Raw genomic sequence first — 6,141 nt, forward strand, 5'->3', positions numbered from 1 at the left:
AGAGAGAGAGAGAGAAGAGACCAGACATGCTTTCTCTGAAAGAGAGAGAGAGAGAGAGGGGGAGAGAGAGAGAGAGAGAGAGAGAGAGAGAGAGAGAGAGAGAGAGAGAGAGAGAGAGAGAGAGAGAGAGAGTGGATTTTGGAAGCTTGTTGAAACCCCATTTTTGAAGACGGGTTGTGAGTTCTGAGTTCAGCCTGTTCAAAACCTTGTTGTCCTTACAAGAGGAAATGGCTGGCTAGAGTGTTTCACCTGAAATAAGGGAAACCAGAGGAACTCTGTGGTGACCTGGAAGAAGAGGTGATCATTTCAAAAACCCATGATGGGGCAAGTTTCTTCAGCGAGACACTGAAATGGCTGATGGAAGTAAATCTGTTTGTGGGTGCCCAACGAGTAATGAATCTCTCTCTGAAACCACCAAGAACCTTCCTGAGCAGTAATCATCTAATCGTTTTCATGAGACCCTGGTGAAAATTCATAAATGTTCAATTCTGTCCACAGCATAAGAATTGCTTGACATTGGTGAACTTGGAGCTATGAAAAATGAGATTGAACCGTGAATCAAAGAATTTTCTGAACTATCACACACATTACATACATGTGCACTTAGAATCAGAAGAGGTTTAAGTTAGGTTAAGTTAAGTGAAGTTAGAGTTTGATCCTGTTTTTATGTTTAAAGAAAATTAAAAACAACTTTTGTTTGAGTAACCATTTGTCTTGGTGAATTTCTATTGCTCCTGGGTTTTGGGGTCCTCTGGGCCCGTAACAATTCACACAGCTATCTACCTCTAGACCCCTCCACTCCATTCTTATTGATGGAGCTGCCAACAGGGTGCCACATTTAAAAAATGCTTGCACCCTTGCACTAATTGTCATGTAATGAGTTACAAAGGTATGCCAGATAACCCCCCCCCACCTCAAATCTTGAAACTTAGAAACTGGAGCTGTAAAGAAATCTTTATTCTGCACATCAAGCATACACACAGAGGTGGAAGAATTTTTTAAAGTTTAATATCTTTAAATTAAGACATACAGATCTGTAACAGGCCAATTCGGCCCCATGAGTCCGCGCCACCTAATCTACAACCATTAACCTACAACCCCCAGTACATTTTGAGGGGTGGGAGGAAACCAGAGCACTCCCCTTTGGAGAAAACCCATGCAAGCACGGGAAGAACATGTAAACTCCTCACAGACAGGCAGGATTTGAACCAATGTCTGGTCCCGATCGCTGGTGCTGTCAAGGTGTTCCACTAGCCATCGCACCAAACAGCGCCGCCGTGCAGTGAATCTCGCCGAACTCCGAGTACAGGAAGATTTTATACTCTTTAAACATGAGGTTAACCTGGGAGGTAATTAAATGCAGTTTAAACTACTACAATTACACAATTCAGTATTTTGGGTGTGAACAAATAATTCCGTAAATTACCTATTCATAACTGGAGCGCATAGTTTTTTTTTAATTTGAAAATTTTATAACCACAATTATATCGAATTCTAATAAAATTCATATACAGAAAATATATGTGGATAATATATATAACAAAAAGCATCCCCCCCGACCTCCCTCTCCCTCTCCATTGATTCCCTCCCTCCTTCCCCTACAACTACCCACTAAGAAGAAAGGAAAAGAGATCGTCAATTATATATAAAAAATCAACTTTTCAGCCGTGAGACCAAGAATCATCACCGGAGATGAGGTTAAATCTTCAAACCAACAATTTTCCAATATGAGCTCCATAATTTCAAAAAGAAATGTTATCTATCCTGTAAAGTGTTATCATTTCAAGAGGGATGCAAGATTTCATTTCAGTATGTCATCTTGGCATTCCCAAATCAGATTTCCACGTGAAGGCAGAAGATTTCTTAGATACAGTTAAAGCCAAACATAAAAATTCAATTTGATACATATTCAATCTTAATTTTAAACAAATCATTTTAATATCTCCTAGTAGAAACAACATGGGGATCAAATGGAAATTTGAATTGAGTGGTCTACAACTTCCTCATTATTACAAAGCTGCTCAATTGAAACTTATGAGTGGAATGTTTGATTCAAATTAATCTTCAGTATGAGCAAATACAGAGTCAGCTAAAATTGATGAGAAATATATGCAAGAATTTATTTATAAATGGAATTCAAAATTGTTCATTGGTAGAGATCCACTGATATTGAAACATTTAATTGAATTATGGAATAAAATGGAGATATGTGGAAAAGGCATGATTTCATCTGAAACTGGAGTGTGTCTTATATAACCATATAACAATTACAGTACAGAAACAGGCCATCACGGATCTGCACTGACTTAAGTGAACTTCACCTACTCGCTCCCTGTCCATAACCCTCCAATCCCCTCACATCCATGCACTTTGACATTTTGTTGTGGGATAGCTCTCTGGATACACAGACATTTCCAATATGGATTGACAGGACAAACATGTCATGATTGTGTGTCAAGTAGTGGAACATCCATTTCTGGACCCCTATGCTAATCTCACCCTGTGGGGTTTCAATGATATTCAATTAATGTACACATTCTCCCGTTGTTTCTCAATGCTATATTAAAAAAGTACATGTCCTCCCCTCCCAACCGTTTCATTGTCCTCAAAGTAAAGTTGGGTGTTACAATCTTTAGTGAAATGCCCCTGTATAAGTGCCAATACTGGAGATTTGACTTGTCTGTGAGTATTTGGTGCTTGCAGGTACCAAATACATACAGAGACAGGCCATTTCGCCCCACAAGTCTGTGCCACCTAATTTATATCCAAGTAACCTAACCGAATAGTGGGAGGAAACCAGAGCCCCCCCCCACCCCCACAGGGAAACTGCTACGCCAACCGTGCCACCAATCATGATGTTTGTTTGATTAATCTTTGAGAGAGCTGAATTGTACAGGGAAGGTTGAATAGTTTATTCCCTGGAGGGTCCGAGAATGAGGGGAGGTTTAGAGGCATTCAAGGTTATGAGGGGTATAGGCTTTTTTCCGCTGAGGTGAGGTGAGGCAAGAGCTGAAGGATATGCATTCAAGGTGAAAGGGGAAATGTTTAAGGGCAATATTAGAGGGGAAACTTCTTTACTCAGAGGCTGGTAAGAGTGTGGAACAAGCTATCAGTGGAGGTAGTGGGTGTGGGCTTGATTTTGACATTGAATAGAAATTTTGATGAGTACATGGATGAGACCAGTATGGAAGGGTACAGTCCAGGTGCAGGTCAATGGGTTTCACAGAATGAATAGTACAAGACATAATGGATAGGCTGAAGGGCCCGACTCTTTGCTATGTTATAGTTTGCTATGGTGCAATTCATGAAGTATTAATGGATGCTATATCTTAAATGTTATATTTCTGCCTAAGGCTGCTTCTCCCAACTACCGACCAATGTCTTCTTTTTTGTCTTTCTCCTCATCCTCTTGTGTTGTATTCCGACAAGAATAAACAGGGTTTACATTATTGCAAAGGCAAGCATACAGTTTTAACCACTCATTATATCCTTCAGAATGACATGGCCTCCTGGCTTAAAAAATTCATAGATTTGTGGCAAACTTTCCAAAATAAGGAAACGCAATTAATGTCACAGAATGAAATTTAATGTAAGCTGATATTATTCTGACTCATCAGAGGACTTGTTAGTGCCCAGAAATCACTGTGCTCAATTGATTAATGTAGTTAAGATGCAAAACTTGTTCAGGCTTTGACCATGAGTTTGTCCTTCCCTTCCCTATGAAATAAAAGAACCCTTGATTGGTAGCTGTTGAAGTCACGGGTGCATCGGCTGAAGAAAGTCTTACCCCAAAGACATGTAAAACTTGCACATCAAATGCATAGGGAATTCATGAGAGATATTCACCAAAAGTGCAAGAGGTAAAGGCATGCTTAACAAAGGGGACCATGAGGGAGAGACTCGGGGTATGAGTATATAAGTCTTTGGAAATGGCAGGCAGTTTGAGAAAATGTACATGAGGTACCTGATTCCACCTGCATTGAATTCGTCCATCGTTATTGAATGAAGATCTACCGGGACCAATGCCTGAAGAGGGCGCACAAAATCAGTGAACCGGTGCGGACTCGAAAGGTGTTTCCGCTCCGTAAATGGTTTTATGGTTATATGGTTATATGTGGAGGGGATTCCTTCCGTGAGAGATGTGGAGGGGATTCATTCTGTGAGAGATATGGAGGGGATTCATTCTGTGAGAGATGTGGAAGGGATTTATTCCGTGAGAGATGTGGAGGGGATTCATTCCATGAGAGGTGTGGAGGGGATTCATTCCATGAGAGATGTGGAGGGGATTCATTCTGTGAGAGATGTGGAGGGGATTCATTTTGTGAGAAATATGGAGGGGATTCATTCTGTGAGAGATGTGGAAGGGATTCATTCTGTGAGAGGTGTGGAGGGGATTCATTCCGTAAGAGATGTGGAGGGGATTCATTTTGTGAGAAATATGGAGGGGATTCATTCCGTGAGAGATGTGGAGGGGATTTATTCTGTGAGAGATGTGGAGGGGATTCATTCCGTAAGAGATGTGGAGGGGATTCATTTGCATTAATTCAGTTAGAAATTCCAAGAATGAGACACTAGGCATCAGGATTGCCTTTTTACATTTTTAACCAAAAATAGTCTTTATTTACAATAAATTATTTACAAAAAGGAAACCATTTGAAGTCTCTTCCCACCCTTAGTTTCGTATCCATACACTTGAATCGCTATGCATTAATTTGTATTTATGGGTACCTCATTACCTCCACTGTGGCCCCACGTCGTTATTCTCCCTTCTGTTGTTTGAGGGTCTTCGCCTCAGCCTCAGCCCCTCAAATGCCCTTGAGATGGCGGTGCCAAGCCTCGGTGCATCCCTCAGCACGTCGTCCTGCGCTGTCTTTCACCGAGTTGGTGGTCTTCCAGCAGCTCTGGAGGTCGGGCTCTGTGTGCACCCCAGAAACGGCCCGTAGATCAGTGAGTCCTCCATCCCATTGCTGCTGGGGATGAACCGTGACAAGGATCCTTGTATCCTTCTCCACCCACTCTTAGCAGGTCTGCTTGCTACCAAGAGATGGACGGCTATCTCCATTCCACCACAGTGCCTATTACATCAATGTGCAGCGACTTATTTCACCTGAGTGTTTTACTCCCTTACTCCCTGCCAACAATCTGAAAGCAAAGGGAGCGTGTACAAAGATAAAATTACTTCAAATCACTGCCACAAAAACCACAGGAGCATGATCTAATTTACAATTTTTCACAAGCATCTCCCTTTTGCTTTTCTTGATTTTTAAAAAATTTGTGCAGAGCAATTTTGTTCGCTATTCATGTCTCAGCTTCAGTTTGTTTCTGAACATTAAATTTAAACTTTCCTTCCTCCCATGCAAATCTTCACACACACTGAAGGCACATATCGAAATCAAAGTGCAGCTCGGAGAGATGGAGGATCAGTACGATCCAGTGATCACTGAGGGGGGTGGGGGTCAGTGGTGGGGAAGTTGCTATTATTGCAGACCAGCTGAGATGGAATAATATTGGGTGTTGTTTCTTCAGTTGGCGAATGGCTTCAATATGGCCATGGAGAGATGTGTCAGGGTGACAATGATGTGGCTGGCCACTGGGAGGTCCTTGCTGTTGCATCAGACAGAGCAAAGGTAATCAATCTCTGGAGGTGACGAAGAAGACAAGGCTTTTTTTTAACTTTTATTTTTTAGAGATACAGCCCTGTAACAGGCCCTTCCGGTCCATAAGCCCGTGCTGACCAAATACCTCCCATATGCTTTTGGAGGGTGGCGATTCAGTTGAAGGAAATTTTACTGTCTGTGGACCGAGAGGATGTGCAAAGAGCCTACAAGGAGCAGCTGAGGAGGGGTGCGCAGGAGGTGGAGATGGCAACACGGGAGGCCAATAGAGGTGAGCGGTCAGATGAAAGGGTTCGGCCACATGCTTAAAGACTTCCAATGAGAAATGCAGAACCAGGCCTCGCTCATGTGGGAGGTGATGACTCTCATGTCATCTTCTGCACGACAGCACCCTGCTCCCACTGCCCTGTGACAAACTCCCTGCCGACAGCACCGCACTCCTGCACCCTATGGCCAGGATCATTGTCTGCACCACAGCAGAATGACTTCATGCCTCAGTCAGACGAGGCAGATGAGTCATTTCAAC

Source organism: Narcine bancroftii, chromosome 4 (assembly GCF_036971445.1).
Source record: "Narcine bancroftii isolate sNarBan1 chromosome 4, sNarBan1.hap1, whole genome shotgun sequence".
Lineage (NCBI taxonomy): Eukaryota > Metazoa > Chordata > Chondrichthyes > Torpediniformes > Narcinidae > Narcine > Narcine bancroftii.